This window comes from Macrotis lagotis, chromosome 1 (assembly GCF_037893015.1).
Source record: "Macrotis lagotis isolate mMagLag1 chromosome 1, bilby.v1.9.chrom.fasta, whole genome shotgun sequence".
Lineage (NCBI taxonomy): Eukaryota > Metazoa > Chordata > Mammalia > Peramelemorphia > Peramelidae > Macrotis > Macrotis lagotis.
This window is the reverse complement of record NC_133658.1, coordinates 129,877,500-129,898,431: the sequence shown is the minus strand read 5'-3', so window position 1 is coordinate 129,898,431 and position 20,932 is coordinate 129,877,500. Positions and strand designations below refer to the sequence as shown.

The window sequence follows — 20,932 nt, the reverse complement described above, 5'->3', positions numbered from 1 at the left end:
GGAGTATAATTTTCCAAACTTGATTTGTTCCAGTTTTGCTCAAAGCCAGATATTGTTGAGTCTTGCCTCACATTCCCAGTAAATAGATGTTTCCCAGTGGGCAGTTTATGTGCTTGATTTTTATAGACAATTAATGCCAAGAACCACACTTCATTTAACAGCATGTTCTGTAACATTCAGAAACATGCTTTCAATTAAGGGAGCACTGACTTATGGCCTGTTCCCCTACATTAGCCTGCACATGTACATCTAAAGAGAATTTCCATAGCTTCTTCTCCTTTCCTTCAGGGCAAGGACCAATGAAAATGTTACCCCAAGATATATCTGCATACCTGCCCAAACATGTATATCTGTGGTCCCCTAAAATCTTGTTCAAATAAAAGGCCTAATTACTCTCAACCCTAGTGGGAATGAGGCCATAAATATTGAATTCCCTCCTAACCACCAAGTTTTACCTTCAAATGAGTAAACCTCAATAAGGATGGAAACACCCAGTTAGGAGGGGAAAAAACTTACAAGACTTTCTGGTTCTCACCTGACTGTTTAGGACTTTAGGACTTTTCTATCATGCCCTAGGAAATTCATTATTGGGAAAACTTCACCATCCTACAAGATTCCATCACTTTTGGTACACCATCTTATCAATACACTCCACCCCTTCTGTCACCCAGAGTGACCTGACCTAACCCATACCTGACCACTGTGTTCAGCTGGTTCCAGAGGAGAAAGTGAGGCTGGTGACTTTGTACACTTCAGCTTTGGGTTCACTTAAATCCAAGCCATTTTCATCATCTCCCTGATGTCATGATCTTCTTCAAAAATGAAGGACAAACAACAACCTCTAACCCCTCTGATTGGAGGGTGAGGCTGTAAATTATAAACTTTCCATTTAAAGATGAAATTCAGCTCAACTCTGTAATTTTTCCCTCCTCACTATTCCCATTCCTTTCAGCTTTCTTTTATATATTGTCTTTCCCAATTTGGTTTTAAGCTCCCCGAGGGCAAGAGCTATCTATATCTAAATTCCTGAGTGTTCTAAAACCTTCTCTAGGAGTGTGCTCATAAACCCTCTCTGAAAAATTTAAGTGTCCACAAAACACTTTTAAGTTTACTTTGTATTATTAACATTTTCTCTATTATTTTTTAAGTCTAGGCAATCAACAAAACAAGAACAAATCAATCCCTGGTTTGTTGTCTTACCAATTTCCAGGATAATTCCTAGTATGTTCTCACAGAAAATCTAACAATTAACTCTCAAAAACTGGTTCCAGGACAACCCTGGATCTGTCCATATAGAAACAAATCCATCTGTTGGGGATCAACAAAAGAGCTTGGATGCCTATCTCTTTTCCTAACAGTCCACACCAATGATGTTTTCAATGTGCCTTCTAGTGACAACTTTAACATTTTTTAAAAGATCACTCTAATGACAACCTAAGATTCACAGAAATTTAAAATCTCTGAATTTGAAGGGACCTCAGTTTCATACATGCTCTCATACTCACACTCTGGCTTTGGGCTCACCCCTTGCACCCCATGCCCCTGTTCATTGAATCCTGAGGGCTTGGAACTTTGTCATTTACATATATCATCAAGTCTTTTCTGCTGCTGATCTTGGATTCTGGAATACCCTATGGGGAGGCCACTCAATCTAAACAGCCAAAGGGAGAGAGAGACTTGGGACTGAAGGCTATAAGATCCTAGAATCTTGCACAATAACAACTGAATCATGGGTTTCTGAACTCTTCCTTGTTTCTAGTTCAGAAAAAGATCATAGTGGAAGGGAGCCCTAGGGTTATGTGAGTGATTCTTGGGCCATTGGGAGAGTTCCCCCTTTTCTAAGTATAATCTATTTTGTCATTGGAGTTCCCAAATTGAATACAATTATCTTGATGCAATTTGACCAGTCATGAAATCTATCCCTTTTTTCATTTTTTATCTCTTAATTCTGCCCAAGACAGCATTAATGTGTTTGGTCTTCATGTTGCATTGTTGACATCAGCAATGCTTGCAGATTGATACCCCCCCCAGGTCTTCTTCACATGAACTATAGACACAACATCTGAGGAAAGTCCCCCCTCAAACAAAATCACCTGAAGTAAATATATTTATGCCATCCCTTATATTTTTCTTATTTTTCATAATTTACAAAGCAAGTTTATGTACATTGCTTCATTGAATACTCATAACAACTTTAGAAAGTATTTTTCAATTATTTTATTCAAACTTTAATAAATAAAACAAGCATTTCCATAACATAGTAGAATAGAAAAAAATGATTGAACATGAAACTGCAAATCTATCATGTACAACTTACTATTCCTTTTAAATATAATGATAAAAAATGAATATGAATAAATAAAAATTTATACTTTAAATGTAAAATGAAAGTATTTCATATATGTATAAAACTTTCTTATTTTTCCTTTTTTCCCTCTCCCCCTCCCCAGTCCTAAAAATAGTTACTATTAGATGCAAATATGTATATATATATATATATATATATAAATATATATATATATATATATATGTAGAGAGAGAGAGAGAGAGAGAGAGAGAGTGAGAATCATTCTACACATATTTCTATTTATCAGTTCTCTCCTTGGATGCAGATAGCATCTTCTTCCATGGGCACTTTGAGTTTTGGGTATTTACAATAATCAGAACGACTTAGTTGACAAGACAAGAATTTTTAGTCATTTTATAACTGAGAAAACTGAGATTCAGAAATATGGGTTGATTCACTCAAGATCCCACAGAGAGTAAATAGTAGAGTCAGGACTAGAACCCATTTCTTTTGTTTGAAGTTTGATGCTCTTTCCACTGCACACTGAACTCTGGGACCTCTTACCTTACACTGCCAGTTGTAGAAAAGCAAACAAGTAGATGCTATGATGCCCATTCCCTCATGTCATTTCCCTTTGATTTTATTAAAGGAGACCCTTATTCCCCCTGATGGGATGGATGACTTGCCTTCTCTGGCTTCAGATCTCTGACCTATATTTTAACTTCCTCTTCTGCCTGATCTTGTTATCTGTTTTGAATTGGTACCACTTTTTCTACCTAAGTACTGTTTTGTTCTCTATGTTGTCTCCTGGTTTCTTCTCTAGCCTAGTCTTAGGCAAGGGTACTTCCCTTACCTTCTTGCCTAGAATTCTGCTAAGTCACACTGCTCCTGGCTCTCCAGAGATTAGGATAAATTGCATGGAAGTGAATTGTACAGGGGCACCCAGGTGGCATAGTGGATAGTAGAATCAGGAATACCTGAGTTGAAATATGACCTTAGACAAATAACTGGGCAAGTCACTTAACCTTGTTTGCCTCAGTTTCCTTATCTAGCTTATAAAATGAACTAGAGAGGAAAATAGCAAAACACTCTTATTATCTTTGCCAACAAAACCCCAAATGCAATCATAAAGAGTAGGTTCATGACTGAAATAACTTTACAATAACAAATTGTACAAACTTAAGAGTCAATAGGGTAGTTTTATCTGTGTTGATAAGCATTTGATCTTGACAGTGGTAATTGTTTAGGTCAAGCTCTGTAACTTCCCCATCAGACAATTCTTTACAGTGTCAGACACAGAGTAGGCACTTAATGAATGAATGATCAAAAGCTTAAATCCAAGGATACATAATTTTCTTAAGTGGGGATACTCTATCCAACAATACAGATTTAAAACCTCCCTTTATCTCAGTAAATAAACATTCTCAGTACTGTGGTTTCCAAAATCCTTCCCTTAGAAGCCAAATATTTGGTAATGAACCTCTCCATAAAAAAATTAAATAGTATGCTGGACCTCAAATAACAGATGCACAGTTCATCTGAATGTGAATCCTTTCTACCTATGTAGGATGACTTACCTGTTTGTGTCTAGTTAACATAGATATTGAAAACCCAGAATGACTTCTACAATATATGAGGAATAGGGGAAAGTTCTTAGGAGAGGATAATCAAATATGGCCTCTAATATTTAACAGGCAGGATGACCAACACTCAGAAATATTAAATGGAAAAAGCAGCTCTCCCTGTCCCCACCTCTACAGACCTGCTCATTCACCATCCATACAAAGGCCTTATCTGTCAAGTATTCCAAAAGATTAAAATAACTTCCTGGAAGAGATGTGACTTCATTAATATTTTGATAATGTTGTATGAAATCCACAGCTCCATGAGACTAAAAATTCTTCTCAAAGGTGACTTTACTCCCCCTACTGCCATTTTTACAAAGAAATTAAAAGTGCTTTCTTGAATACTGGATATTTATAATAGTCAAATTGACAAGAATTTTTAGTCATTTAATAATTGAAGAAACCAAAATTCAGAAATGTGGGTTGACTTGCTCAAGATCCCACAGAGAGTAAATAGCAGAACTAGGACTAGATTGAAGTTTGGTGCTCTTTCCAACACATCCAGCTAACATCATGGTGTAAGTGATAATGGCAAAACTATTAATATTTTATTCTGGATGATCATCACTATATTACTCACAAAAAAACTCCTTTTCTAAAATTGAAACTACTCATCCTTGCCACATGTCCTAATGGTAGGAGTAGAAAGCACAGAAGGAATTGGAAAGTGAAGACATTGAGTCATTTGAGAATGAGTTGAACATGATTGAGATCTTCCCATGTAGTCCTACCCATTTATTAAAAACTGTATCTTCATCCCACACACCTACACCAAGAATGAACCATCCAGTGAAACTAAGAATACCAATGAACTACATGATTAAAACATGATGGAAGTATCAAGAGTTTAGGAAGATTTCATGTGTTGTAACTGGGAGCACCTCAAAAATCCAAGTCTATTTGAAACCAAGAAACATAAAAAGTGTCTCAAAAGCTGAACTTTTTTGTTCCATTACTTAGATCTTTCATAAATTAGTGATTTTGTCAATGGGGATACAATTTTATGGACACAGTTCATACCATCTCCATGCCTTGGGAGATGACTTTGTTCATTGTTGTGTCCATTCCTCTAGGAATGAACTCCTTCATATTATTAGGTTGGTCTTTGGACAACAGATCAAATACCTCATTCTTCTGCACATTCCCATTGCTTTGTGTGAAAAAAAAAATCTATCTCCTAATAACCAATCATTTGAGAATGAGCCTATCTCTGCATCTAAATTGAGATTTTAATCAATGTGTGTGTGTGTGTGTGTGTGTGTGTGTGTGTGTGTGTGTGTGTGTGTGTGTGTAGTGGCTATTACTAGACATGGCCTAGAAGCCTTTTCAATTTGATCATACCTACTAGAGATTTGATTCCAGTGATACAGCTATATAGAGAATCTAAAATCTTCCCCCACACCACAGTGAAAATTAGCAAGGGAACTTCATTACATAGAGAACTAGATCTAGGTTCAAGACTCAGTTTTGTGCCATGATTCTCAGTACCTATGCCTTGATTCCTTTCTGTAATACAGATTTATTTTTAATATATCATCAGGGACCAGCTAGAATTGTTTTAAACTTTAAAACTGGGCTTGCAGATTGAAATGAGGGGTTGCAGTTTTGCAATTCAATCAAAGCATTTCATATCTAAACAAAGGATCAAAAAAGAAGAAAAAAGGAATGGAAGGACCAAAAGTAATTAGTTTCTAATTATATCCTGTCTTTCATTAAGGAGATAAAAGCATTTGAAGGGTACTACTTAATTTATCTGTATCATATCACAGTATCACAGAGACATAACTATTACTTCCAAGGCCCAGACTAAAATAATTCACCCACAATCATAAAATATGACCACCCCATGGCTGGGAATAAAGTGAAAACCTGGATCTCTGGGAATAAGACAAGCAAGGTTCTCCATTGTCTCCTTATTCTGTATAGGTAATCCTGAGTCACTATCCATGTATAAATATATGTATGTAAATGTATATTTGAATGTGTGTTGTTATAATCCCTTCGCTAAAGTTCTTTGATATCTAATCATGTCATGTAGAAGATGACTTTGGGTTCTAGAAGTCTACATAAAAGAAATAGGAGTTCTAGAAAATCTTACCAGATGGAAAGGCTTCTAGTCCAGGCCGGGAGATAGACAATGCATATGAATCAACAAAAGCCTCAATTGGAATATAGAGACAAATGCATCTCCAAAAGGTTGACCACCGCTTGAAGATTTCTTTTCAGCCACAAGAAATATGAAAGTGATTTCCTAGTCTTGAGGCAGAGGAGAGGGAAAGGGAAGAGAAGAACTGGTTTTCAGATGCTCATAATTATGACTTTTTTTCATGAGTATATGTATACTATGGTCTCTGTGTTTCAATTGTTCTCATACATACTCTGCTTTTCTGCTCTTTACTTCTCTGTTTTTGTTCATGCCATCCCCATCTCATCTCTCATGCTCCAGTCCTCCTCCAACACTTCATGGAAGAGCTCCAGATTCCTTTGGACCAGCCTAGGCCCATCCCTCCCTACAGGACCTGGCTCAGGAATTGTCTTGGCTAATGAAAGGATTATTTAACTACTTCCACACTTGGGCAAAAGTTGTTCCATTTATCATCTTAATTTGATTAAGTTCCTAAATTTTTTCTTAATGCCTGTCATCTCTCCCAAAATGAGAGTAAATTCTCTGATGGCAGAGAATCAAAAAAAAAAAAAAGGTCAAATAGTGTAGTGGAAAGAGTCCTAGTTTTGGAGTCAGATCTAGGGTTCAAGCCTCAGTTCTGTGACTTGTCTGGTCCATCTTGGGCCACTCATCCTTCTCTTATGGGCCTTAGTTTCATATATATATATATATATATATATATATATATATATATGTAATGAGGAATTTGTAGTAGACAGTCCCTTCCTGGCCCCCTCCCACTCTGTAATTTTCTTATACCTTACTCATCCCCACTGCCTTATTTTGTGATCCAGTAACATTGGTCTCTTTGCTATTCTTCAAACATCTCTAGAATCCAAGCACCTGCAGCAGCCATTCCCCATACCTAGAATTCTCTCCCTTATCTTCTCCTCTTGGCTTCTCTGACTTCCTTAAGTCTTAGCTAAAATCTCACCTCCTACAGAAAGCCTTTCCCAATTCTCCTTAATTTTAGTACCTTCTTTTTGATTATCATCTGCAATTTATCTGGTCTATACAGGGTCTCTTGCATGTCATCTCCCCATTAGACTGTTTCTTGAGAACAGGAACTGTCTTTGCTCATTCTTCACCTGGTAGCACAACCTTTTTCTCTTCTACTACCCTAGATTTTGTAGACATCAGCATTTCACAAACATGTCCTTTAAACATGAGCCAGAACCACTGAGACATGATGCAACTGGATTCAAGGCAATTTGGCTCCACTTCTTTGACCTCCCAACCACATGAAAAGTCCTCTGGGATTCAGTCAGACCCTAGCCTTGGCTGAGACACACTTCCAGGCTTACCATAGGTATTTACAGGTACCTCCCTTGATTGTGTCAGATTCAATCAGAGGGAATGTAGACAATGTCTAAACCCCAAAGCCTTGTGGAAGTCAAAAAGCATGTTTCAGTAGCAGTTTTAGTTTACAAAATCCTTCTGCCACAACGGGTAAGTACTGTCACTCCCATTGTATGGAGGAAGGGAGGCATTGTGCTAAGGGCTTTACAAATATTTACTCTTTACAGCAATCCTGAGAGGTGAGTGTTATTATTATTATTATCATTTTATAGTTGAGGAAACAGAGGCAGACAGAGATTAAGTGACTGGCTCAGGACCACACAGCTAGCAAATATCTGAGACTAGACTTGAACCCAGGTCTTCCAGACTCCGGAATCACCAGGCCACAAAGGTATCCTCATAAGAAAACTAGGCTTTAGAGGGGTTGTGATTTGCCTATAGTCAATCACATGGCTAATAAATTTTGGAACTGAGAGTGAACTTGATTGAACTAAGGAGGTTCCCTGATATCAAATTCAATGATCTTTCTATCATGTTGTTCCTTTTATCTAAGGACAACAGGGGTTAATTAGAGGGGCAGCAAAATAACCCAGTAGAGAGAGTACTAGACCTTGATTCAGTTGAAAGTCTAAAGTTCAAATCTAGCCTCAGACACTTATTAATTGTAGAGATCCTGTTCAAATCATTTTAACTTCTGTCTGACTCAGTTTCCACATCTGTAAAATGGTGATAGTAAAAGTATATCCCTTTCAGGGTTGTGAGGATAAGATGAGAAAACACTTTTTAAGTACTTTTGCAATCAGTAAATGCTATATAACTGCTAAGTCTTATTGCCATTATTTCTGTTATTGTTTCTTTTATAGTTCTGTTTTGGCTCTTTATTTCTAGGATTCTGAATATGTTTGTCATATATAAAGCAGGTAAGAATCTCTGACTCTCAGAAGTCAATTTAATATCAAGAGTCAAATTTAACATCACAGATCAACTTGCCTTCAGGACTGAGGTGATCCAGAAACCTAAGTGATTGGGCCAGAATAATAATGCCCAAGTGCCTTGAACTCTCTTTGTCCTATTCTACATAACCTGTATAGTTTGATGTGACCTACCACTTGAATTTCTCATTAACCAAATCTGATTAATCACAAAACCAAAATAAAGCAGATAAAGAGAAAAAGAAAAACTGCCCCCTTTTACATGAATAAAGCATTTAAGGTTTTACTACATGCCAGCCACTGTGATAAGGGCCAGAAAAACAAATATAAGTAAACAAAAATGTCCTTGTCTCAAAGGACTTCCATTCTAAGGAGAAAAGACAATACATGGAGGGAAATTGGAGCAGGAAAGAGGAGATGACACCCAGAATGGGATAAGGCAAAAGTGGGCTCAAAGCTTCTCTCTCCACCTTTGACTCTTAGGTCTATCTTCTAGAGCTAAAGAGAGCAAATCTAACCTCTCTTCCAAGATCTATTAGAATGTGAGCTCCTTGAGAGCAGGGGCAATATCATTTCTGTCTTTGAATCTCTAGAGATCTGCAAAAGGGCTAACACATAATAGGTATTGAATAAATACTTATGGATTCATTGATTGATTGATGGCAATTCTTCCAAAATTGAAGATGCTTCCATGCACTTCCCTCTGTTGAAGGACAAGACTAATTTAGTATAGACCATGAAGGAGCTGTGGAGATAATGATATCTGTCAATTCAAGGACAGGGTGGATAGAGAATCAACCTCCAAATCAAGAAGACCTGGGTTCTGTTTCTGTCTCTGATTTCTTATGACTGTGTAACACAGATGATTTACCAAATATTTACCAAATATCTCAGAGCAGGCACCATGCTATACAGCTAAAGGTAATTTTTCATGAGAAATTCTCCACATTGATAAAAACAAAAATCAGGTTTTTGAATAAGGTTTCATATATGTTGGAGCTAGCTCTGACTGACAAGGAAATATGATTAAATTTCTTCTAAAATTTCAGCTTGAGCCTTGACAGCTCAGAAATCTGCAAAAGCAACAAATCAAGGCTTGATCTATTGATTTCTGAATTCCCTAAACTTACATGAAGGAGAATTTGCTAATAACACAGTTTAAATTTAGAAGTACGTCTTTATCCCAAAGAGATTACAAAAAAAGGGAAAAGACCCACATGTACCAAAATATTGATAGCAGTTCTTTTTGTGGTAGCAAAGAATTGGAAATTGAGGGGATGCCCAACAATTGGGTGGTATATGAATGTAATTGAATATTAATGTTCTTTAAGAAATAATGACTAGGGGGCAACTAGGTGGTGCAATAGATAGAGCACTGTTCCTGGAGTCAGGAGTGCCTAAGTTCAAATCCAGCCTCAGACACTTAATAATTACCTAGCTGTGTGGTCTTGGGCAAACCACTTAACCCCATTGCCTTGCAAAAACCTTAAAAAAAGAGAAATTATTTTAATAATGTTTTATTTTCCCCAATTACATATTAAAACAATTTTTTAACATTTTGGATTTTTTTAAGTTTTGAATTACAAATTCCATTCCTCCCTTCCTCCCTTCCCTCCTCCCTGAGATGGTTAGCAATCTGATATAGGTTATACAGGTAATCACACAATCTTCAGTTTTCTTTTAAAGATAAAATCAGCTGGCTTCAAAAGTCTGAAGAATTATCATATAGAAGAAAATTAGCTGTGTTCTCTTTGTTCACAAAGGGCAGAATTGGGCTATTTGGATAGACTTTGGTTCTAATGTAAGGAAAATTTTCCAAAAATTGGAGCTAGTTGCAATAAAAAGGTAGTTTTAAGGGATAGTGTCAATTAGAGCCTGAAAGCAGAGACTGGCTAGCCTCTAGTGGTAGAAGGGATTATTGCTCAGGGAGTTAATTGTGTCACTTCTGGCTCTTGGATTTGGAGATTTTGTGACATGTATATAGTTCCCTCTACTGGAAAAAGTGATAAACTGCCTCCTAGATTCGAAATTTCTCTACCAAATTCTAAGTTACTTGAAATCAAAGGCCACATCTTCTTTATTATAATAACTGGAATAGTGTTCTACAGTGACTTTTGGGGACAGGGTGGAGCATGGTCTTCTGATTTCATGGATGTGGAGAATTTTCATTGTGGAAAGTCCCTCTACTAATGCAAACCAGCAGCTTTTCTGTATCTTATTGTCTTAGAGAATTGCCTGGGATGCTGAGAGGTTGAGTGACTTGCCAGTGATCCTACTGCTTGGGGTCCTCTGGGACTCTTTTGAAAAGTTTTTGAGTTCTAAATTGTTTTCATAATAATACTGAGACTATTTGTCTTTTTCATTTCCATTCTCTCATAAGTGCATAATGGAGTTTTCTAAAGGCTTCATGACCTCTGAATTAAAAATTTAGCTGCAAAGAAGGCTACATTAATAGCGCAACTGCAGAACTGCACAAATGGATGAACAAAATGAATTAACTTAGAGGCATGGTTAGACTTGTTGTTTTGCTTATATTCATCTGGTATCAGCACCAACTAATCATCAAAGAAGATCTTTAAGTGCATGCTTGGCAACAAATATAGGAGGTGCAGAAAGATGCAAAGTGTTGAATGACTTTGGGGAATTTCATGATTTATCCTGGAGCAACTGTTTGCACTAATTTTGCAAAAGCGATGGGGAGGCGGGGCAGCTAGGTGCGGCAGGGGATGGAGTACCGGCCCTGGAGTCAGGAGTACCTGGGTTCAAATTAATAATTACTTAGCTGTGTGGCCTTGGGCAAGCCACTTAACCCCATTTGCCTTGCAAAAATCTAAAAAAAAAAAAGCAATGGGGGGTAAAACTGCTGGCGGAGCAGTGACACTAAACCATACTAGTCATCACTATATTAGTCATTGCCATGTACTTGCAATAATAGATTGATAGATTAGATAGATAGATAGATAGATGATAGATAGATAGACAGACACAAATAAGAAAATGAATAAATGAATAAGTAAATAGCAAATTTTAAAATGGATAAACAAAAAAATGAATAGATGGAATGATATATTTTGAAAAGTGAGTTTCACTTAAGAATGTTCCAGATAAACCTTTCTGGAGAGCAATTTGGAATTATATCCAAAGGGCAATAAAATTGTGCATTCCCTTTGAGCAGCAATATCACTCCTGAAGAGATCGTGAAAAAGGGGAAAAATTTCACGTGTACAAAAATATTCACAGGAGCTTTTTTTGTGGTGACAATGAATTGGAATTTGAAGGGATGCCCATGAATAGGGAAATGACTGAACAAACTGTGGTATATGTATGTGATGGAACACTATTGTTCTATAAGAAATCATGAGAGATGGGATTTCAGAAAAGCCTGGAAAGACTTACATGAATTGATGCAGAGTGAACTGAACAGAATCAGAAGAATATGGGGTGATGATCAACTATGATGGACTTGTTCATTTCAGCAGTGCAAAAATCAAAGACAATTTTAAAAGACTTGTGATTGAATAGACCATCCATATCCAGAGAAGGAACTGTGGAGTTTAAAAGAAGACCAAAGCTTATTATCTTCAATTTTTAAAAGTTGTTATTTTTCCCTCTCAAATGTTTTCTTTCTTCCATTTAGATTTGATTCTTCTCTCACAGCATAATCAATATGGATCTAAGTTTAACATGGTTATAAATGTAGAGCCTGTATTAACTTGCTTTCTGTCAGAAGAAGAGGGGAGAAAGGGAGGGAGGGAGGAAAAAGGAAAACTCAAAATCTCACAAAAAAAATAATTGGCAAAAACTACTGTTACTCATAATTGAAAAAACAAATAAAGTATTTTAAAAGAACGTTCTGAATAAAACAACAAATATAGGTCTGAATAAAACAAAATAAAACAATAAAAATATTAATTTATTAAATCTTGATCCTTGAGTATGACTTGTTAATATTCTGCATGATGAAATGAGAAATCTATATAAAGTACATGCTGTTGAGTCATTTTCAGTACATACAACTCTCTATGCCCCATGGCAAAGATAATGCAATTTCCTTCTTTAGCTCATTTTACAAATGAAGGACTGAAACAAACAGGGGTAAATGACTTGCCCAGGTCACTCAGTTAGGAAGTCTGAGGCTAGGCTTGAACTCAGATCTTCCTAACTCCAGGTCCAGTACTCTATCCACAGTACCACCTTATTGTCCATGTAAAGCATAGACAGTGCTTAATAGTAATTGATTGATTAATTGATTGAGTCTGTTTTACAAATATCATAAAGCTGATTAGAGGAAATACATTTTCCTTTAAATCTTAAAATTCTAGGTAAATAGATGAGGGTTAGATCTTCTAGGGAATTCCCAATAGATGAAACTCTTCTACATATGCAAGTCAGCATCTCTTCTGCATGGCTAATAGGGTTGCCTGGAACACTGAAAAGGAGGCAGTTAGGCCACACAGTGGATGGAACACAGGACCTGGAGTCAGGAAGATACAAGTTCAAATCCAGGCTCAGTCATCCACTAGTTGTGTGACCCTGTGCAAGTTACTTAACTTCTGTTGGTTATAATGCACTAAGGAAATGGTAAAGCACTCCGGTGTCCAAGATACTAATAAAGCCTCAAAGACAGTATTCACATGCTTCAGTCCATGAAGAATAGGACCTAACAGAATGACTGAACAACAAGGACGCTAAAAAGATAAATGACTTACCCAGGTTCTCTCAACCAGTATGTCATAAAGTCAAAGGTGAGACTTAAACCCAAGTCTTATTGGTTCTGAGACCAGTTCTCTCTCCACTGCTTTCCATTGCCTTTCTTATAAATGTATCATCATTATCATAATCATCATTCTTATTGTGATTATCACTTAGAAGGGAAGGAAAGAAAAAGAAAGGGAGGAAGGAAAAAGGAAGGAAGGAAGGAAGGAAGGAAGGAAGGAAGGAAGGAAGGAAGGAAGGAGGGAGGGAGGGAGGGAGGGAGGAAAAGAGGGAAGGAGGGAGGGAGGGAGGGAGGGAGGGAGGAAAAGAGGAAGGGAAAGAGAAAAGAAGAAAGGAAGGACTGCCTCAAACACTAACCATATGATCATGCACAACCTTTGCCTAAGTTCCTTCATTTGTCAAATGGAGATAATAATAACAATAATAGCACCCTAGTAAGGATAAAAGATGTATTTGAAAAGTACTTCACAAACCATGAAGTGCTCTTTGCATTTAATTTCATCATCATCATCATTGTGTTCCAAGAACTGTGCTAATCTACAGGACACAGACACAAGCAAACAAGACAGTACCTGCCCTCAAGAAACGTACATTCTAATAGGAGAAGACAACATATATAGAGGGGTAGAAAACAAGAGAAAAGTCAGGGAGAATGGTGGTTAGATCGATAAGCATATATTAAGCATCTACTGTATACTAGCCTCTGTGCTGAGTTCTGGGGTTTTAAGAAAAACAAAAGACAATCCCTGCTGGCAAGGAGCTCACAGTCTATTGGGGAAGACAACATGCAATAACTAAAGACCAATAGTCTCCAACTGATCAGAGATCAATCCAGTCAGAAAAGGCTTCCTATTAAGTGAGATTTTTAGCTGAGACTTGGAGGAAGCCAGGATGAAGGCATGGGGAGAAAGAGCATTCCAGGCATGGGGGACAGTCAAAGAAAATCTCTCCTCCCCAAACCCACTTCCTAGATGCTTAGACAACTTTTCAGGTAGTCTAAGAAAGTAATGAACTTCTTCTATAGGTGCTTCTTAGAGATGGTGGCTCAGTGTTTGGGTTCAGATTTATCTCTACAGCTTACAGCCTGAATGACTACCTTTCCTCTCTGGCTCTCAGTTTCCTCCTCTAAAATGAAGGGATCTGATCAGACAAGCTATAATTTCCCATCTAGTTTTCAATCCTGTGGTCCATCCTGTGGTTCAATGGCGAGTTCATCACACACTGGAATTTCCAACGAGTGTTTGCAATATGTTGTCATCACCACTAGGTGGTGCTTGTATCTTTGGGAGCTGTTGAGGTTTAGGGTCTAGCGGTAGAGAGATGGGATTTGGGCAGCCCTTTGGTTCTTTTTGAGGCATCTTTGCAAGAGAAACTGTGAGACTTATCTTCCCAATGGAAAGGTGTGAAAATTACAGAATTCTTGCTCAGAATCCCTGTGGCACTGTTGCTCCTATTATAAATTTCATCATGGGGAGCCCTAGTAGCTTATTTCATGAGTTGCAAAACATATTGCAATGGGGGCAGCTAGGTGGTGCAGTGGATAGAGCACCGGCCCTGGAGTCAGGAGTACCTGGGTTCAAATCCGGTCTCAGACACGTAATAATTACCTAGCTGTGTGGCCTTGGGCAAGCCACTTAACCCCATTGCCTTGCAAAAACAAAAACAAAAACAAAAACAAAAACAAAAACAAAACATATTGTAATGATACCACTACTGGACCTATACCCTGAAGAGATGATGAAAAAGGGTAAAAACATCACTTTTACAAAAATATTCATAGCAGCCCTGTTTGTAGTGGCAAAGAATTGGAAATCAAGTAAATGTCCTTCAACTGGGGAATGGCTTAGCAAAGTGTGGTATATGTATGTCATGGAACACTATTGTTCTATTAGAAACCAGGATGGGAATTCAGGGAAGCCTAGAGGGATTTGCATGAACTGATGCTGAGTGAGATGAGCAGAACCAGAAGGACACTGTACACCCTAACAGCAACATGGGGGCAATGATCAACCTTGATGGACTTGCTCATTCCATCAGTGCAACAATCAAGGACAATTTGGGACTCTCTGCAATGAAGAATACCATCTGTATCCAGAGAAACAACTGTGAAGTTTGAACAAAGTTCAAGGACTATTCCCTTTAATTTAGGAAAAAAAAACAGATATCTTATTGTCTGATCTTGTTATCTCTTATACTTTTTGTCTGTTCCTTAAGGATATGATTTCTCTCTCATCACACTCAATTTGGATCAATGTACAACATGGAAACAAATTAAAGATTAACAGATTGCTTTCTGTGGTGGGGTGGAGGGAGGGAAGTAAGATTGGGGAGAAAATTGTAAAACTCAAATAAAATCTTTAATAAAAGAAAAAACTAAAAAAAAATTGGAATGCCCAATACATAATGTAGTAAAAGCTAGTAAATGCTTAATTGACTTGGGAAATAGAGGGTTTGAAGAAATGAAAAGAAAATAAGATAGGGAAGCTGTGGCTTACTTAATGGTCTTCAGAGTCTGGGGGCAGAAAATGGGAGAAAGAAGAGAGGAATGAAAATCAAAAGTAGAGGTTTACCTCATCATTTCTGCACCTGGGGCAAAGAAAGGTAGGTTGTGTTATAGCTTCTCCTGGGTTGCTACTGAAGAGAAAGTGACTTGTCCAGAGTCTCAATTAGAGATGGAATTTAAAATTATATATGCCAAAGTTTTAAAACTTGAGTCTTTCTTCATTGTGTTATTCATACTAGGGTTTAGAGGATCATTAAATCTCAGAGATGGAAAGGATCTTAAAAGCCATGGGACCTTAGATTTAGAGCTATAAGAGGAAACCAACTCCCTTGTTTTGGAGATGAAGAAACTTGGGCAAAGAGAGACTAAGTGACTTTATCATAGTGCTAACCAATGCCTGTTTCCAAGCCCAATATGCCATCAACTATACCTTCTAGTTCATCTGTCTCCTCATCACAGGGAGCTAGGTAGTACAGTAGATAGAATGCTAGGGCTGGAGTCAGGAAAATCTGAGTTCAAATTTGGGAGTCAGATCCTTACTAGCTGTGTGATCCTAGACAAGTCACTTAACCTCTCTTTGCTCCAGTTTTCCCATCTGGAAAATGGGGATAGCAAAAGTACCTATCTTCCAGGGTTATGGAGAAGAGCAAATGAGTTAGTAGCTGCTTGTTCCCTCCCTCTGCCAGATGCCTGAAACTCCTCTATAACATCTCAACAAATAATTATTGTTATTATTCATAATAATGTTCACTTAGAAACATCTAGTAATGGGAAACTAGTAACTTGTAAAGTAAGATTCTTCACAAGTCTAGATAGTACAATTCTAGGAACTTCCATGGATATAAGGCTTGGTTTTAAGACTCATTCTAGTCCCCCAGGCACATACCTCCTGCATTCCCCTAGCAAGTCAGTATCCCTTCTAAAATATAGCGCCCAGCCATAAAGATAGGACTTCAGATGTCATCTCTTTCTTATTCTGGGCATTGACTTCCTTAATGTTCTCTAAGATAATGTTAGCTTTTGCCTATCAAGTCATGCCATTGTCTCAAGCTGAGCCTGTCAACCCCTGGAATCCTCAGGTCTTTCTCCTTTGAATTGCTACCTATGGTAGACTGATAGACTTGATTTTTATGACCCTAAAAACATGACTTTACAATTAGCCCCATCAAATGTCATTTATTTGCTTTCCACCCATTCTTTCATTGTGCTGATTCTTTCATCAACATATTGACTATCCCAATTTTGGTCGTGCACAATTCTGGAATTCTCCATTTCTGGACTTCAGTTTCTCCATCTTATAAAAGAGGAATTGCACTTGATAGTCTTTCCAAGACCCTTGCATCTCTCAGATACTATGAACCTAAGTGTGATCTATAATATTAGATGGTTAATATATATATATATATTATATATATATATATATATTTATAATCTCATTGTCACACCTCTGTGAGGATAAGTCCTCAAGTGTTATTATCCTCATTTTGTAGAAGAAAAAATTGAGATATTAAAAAGATTTACTTAAAGATATGCAACTACTGTCAGAAATAGGACTAGAACCAAGATTTTCCTGATTCCAAGTTTAGCATTCTATCTACTATTTATTATTTTTAAAATTTTCTCCATTTATATATAAAGATAATTTTCAATATTTATTTTTGCAAGATTTTTAATTCCACATTTTTCTCCCTCCCTTCCTTCTCTCCCCTCTCCCCAAAACAACAAATTATCTGATATACATTATACATGAACAATCATGTTAAAGGCATTTCTATATTTCTATCTTTTATTAAGCCTCATATTTGTTACAATATTAGAACCATTTACATCCCCACATTATATTTTCACCTTCAACTCACTTACTAATAAAAATGTTGATCAGAACAAGACCAACAATGCAGCTCTGGGATATGTCACTAGAGACATCTCCAGATGATATCCAAGCAGAGATTTACTGTTGTATGATTAAATGCCACATAATAGGTAGCAAATCCTTAACCATTTATGTGTTGTAAAGACCATTAGGTTTTGTTCAGCTTTATCAAGAGGAGTGTTAACTTTCTCTCCTTTTGCTTAATAGCTCTCCTCTCTGGAAAAAAAGTGCCCATAGTACACCTTAAAGTATTCTTTAACATTTTCTCTATCAATTTCTTGAGTCTAAAAAATCAACAAAATAAACCCTAATGTGTAGTGCTGATTTTCAATGATCACATTAAAATTTGAACAGTCAACTCTCCAAACTGGCTCCTACACATACCTGCATCCATTCAATAATCATCACTCTTTGTTGATTTAATGATCTTTGATACTTACCCCACCCCCTCTCCAATTCCTTGCTGTCACCCACCCAATCCTATCACCCACCCCACTCATCATCCTTGCTATTACAGACCCTACAATTCTCCATCTTGTTTATGAGGATGTTTACAAAGATTCTTGATCACTGGTTGACACCATCTCTGCCTAAATAAATTTGTGGAGTGTAATGTCAGAATCAAATAATCTCACACGAAAAAGACCCTAAGATGTCAGCTAGTCTAAGTCATGTTTGCTTAAACAAGCATGGTAGGCTTCCAACATGAAACTGAGACCCAGAGGGGTTGACTTTCCCAAAGTCACACTAGTAGTTGATTCTGGATTCAAACCCAAGTATTCTGATTCCGAATGCAATGTTTTTCCAATTGTATTTCCCTGCTTCCTCTGCACAATATTCCTATAAGGGGTCGACCAATCTTTCCACTTTGTCCCAAGATAGCCCATTCCATTTTGGGGATGTCTAATAATTAGCTAATAATAATAGCTAGCAAATGAGTCAAATTTTCAAAAAAAAAACCAAGCCATTCCCCAATTGATAAATGGTCAAATGATATGCAAAGGCAATTTACAGATAAGGAAATCAAAGCTATCTTTAATTATATGAAAAACTGCTATAGGGGGTGGCTAGGTGGTACAGTGGATAGAACACCAGCCCTGGAGTCAGGAGTACCCGAGTTCAAATCCAGCCTCAAACACTTAATAATTACCCAGCTGTGTGGCTTGCAAAAACCTAAAAAAAAAATTAGAAAAACTGCTCTAAATCACTAATTATTAAAGAAATATGAATTAAAGCATCTCTGAGGTACCACCTCACACCTCTCAGACTGGCCAATAAGACCAGAAAGGACAATGATTAATGTTGGAAGGGATATGGGATATCTGGGACACTAATACATTGTTAGTGGAGCTGTGAACTCATCCAAACTTTCTGGAGAGCAATTTGGAATTACACCCAAAGGGCAGCAAAAATATGCATACTCTTTGATCCAGCAAAACCACTACTGGGCCTATACCCTGAAGAGATGATGAAAAAAAGGGTAAAAACATCACTTGTACAAAAATATTCATAGCCCTGTTTGTGGTGGCAAAGAATTGGAAATTAAGTGAATGTCCTTCAATTGGGAATGGTTTAACAATGGTATATGTATGTCATGGAACACTAATGTTCTATTAGAAACTAGGAGGGATGGGAATTCAGGGAAGCCTGGAAGGATTTGCATGAATGGATGAACAGAACCAGAAAAACATTGTATACCCTAACAGCAACATGGGGATGATGATCAACCTTTATGAACTTTGCTAATTCCATCAGTGCAACAATCAGGGACAATTTGGGGCTCTCTGCAATGGTGAATACCATCTGTATCCAGAGAAAGAATTGTGGAGTTTGAACAAAGACCAAAGATGATTACCTTCAATTTAGGAAAAAAATTATCTTATGTAATTTTGCTATCTCTTATACTTTAGTTTTCTTCTTTAAGGATATGATTTCTCTCTCATAATATTCAACTTAGATCAATGTATACCATAGAAACAATGTAAAGACTAACAGACTGCCTTCTGTGGGGGGTGGGGGGAGGGAAGCAAGAAAAGGGGAAAAATTGTAAAACTCAAAATAAATAAATCTTTCTTTAAAGAAAAAAATTAATAAGCATTACAAATCCTAACAACCCCAGGAGACACATGCTATTATGACCTCCATTTTACAGTTGAGGAACTATGGTAGACAGAGGTTAAGTCACTTGCCCAGGATCTCATAGCTGGTAAGTGTCCAAAGCTGGATTTGAACTCAGGAACTTTGTAATTCCAGGTCCATCTCTATCCACTTCACTGTCTTTAATTTTGTACATGGAAACATAATTTCTTGAACTTCAAGTGTAAGACTTTACATCATTACCTCATAAATTTTATCTTACTATACTCAACTCAACATCCCAGCTTGTTGGAATCTTTTGGACTCAAACTGTGTCACCCAAGTGTTAGCTATGGTTTCCAGTTTTGTGACATTATACAAACTGATCAAGTGCACAATCTTTTTTTATAAAGATTTCATTTATTTTGAGTTTTATAATTTTTCCCCTAATCTTATTTCCTTCCCCCACCCACCCCCACAGAAGTCAATTTGCCCATCTTTACATTGTTTCCATGGTATAAATTGATCCAAATTGAATGTGATAAGAGAGAAATCATATTCTTAAGAAAGAAACATAAAGTATAAAAGATAGCAAGTTCAGATAATAAGATATCAGGTTTTTTTCCTAAATTAAAGGGAATAGTCCTTGGTCTTTGTTCAAACTCTACAATTCTTTCTCTGGATACAGATGGTATTCACCATTGTAGAGAGCCCCAAATTGTCCCTGATTATTGCATTGATGGAATGAGCAAGTCCATAAAGGTTGATCATCTCCCCCATGTTGTTGATAGGGTGTACAGTGTTTTTCCTGGTTCTATTCATCTCACTCAGCATCAGTTCATGCAAATCCCTCCAGGCTTCCCTGAATTCCCATCCCTCCTGGTTTCTAATAGAACAATAATGTTCCATGACATATGTATACCACAGTTTGCTAAGCCATTCCCCAAATGTCAAGTGCAAATCTTTAACTTTAAGTCAGTGATAAAAATGAAAAACATCAATTAATTGGTAGCACAAAGGTACAGCAGAAAAAACTCTTAGAAATCTGAAATGTTAGCATTTGACTAGCTAATTCAATTTATAATATCCACCACAAATGCCCCAAATCATGATACACTCCTAAGAAAATTGTGTTATGTTATCTGGCATTGTCTATGGATCTTAAGAGTTAGAAGTGGAAAGAACCTTACAGATCATTTCACAAATTAAAAAGCTAAGAACCAGAAGCTTAAATAACTTATCAAGATCACACATCTAATGAGTGGCTGAGACATGAGGGTCTTCTGACTAAAATCCAGGACAATTTAGTGATACCATACTGCATAGAATGTTGGATCTAGAGTCAAGAAAACTCATGTTCAAATCGGACCTCATATACTGACTGTGTGACCTAGACAGGTTGCTTGACCCTATTTGCCTCAATTTTCTCATCTGTAAAATGAGCCAGAGAAGAAAAT

At 37.1% G+C, this 20,932-nt stretch overlaps 1 non-coding gene across 1 annotated transcript; it reads right to left on the bottom strand.

Moving 5' to 3' along the window:
- Positions 1-17,479: 17,479 nt before the first annotated feature.
- LOC141510760 (U6atac minor spliceosomal RNA) lies at positions 17,480-17,606 on the bottom strand. Its single transcript, XR_012475172.1, has one exon. It is a non-coding gene; the product is annotated as a U6atac minor spliceosomal RNA (small nuclear RNA).
- Positions 17,607-20,932: the final 3,326 nt, after the last annotated feature.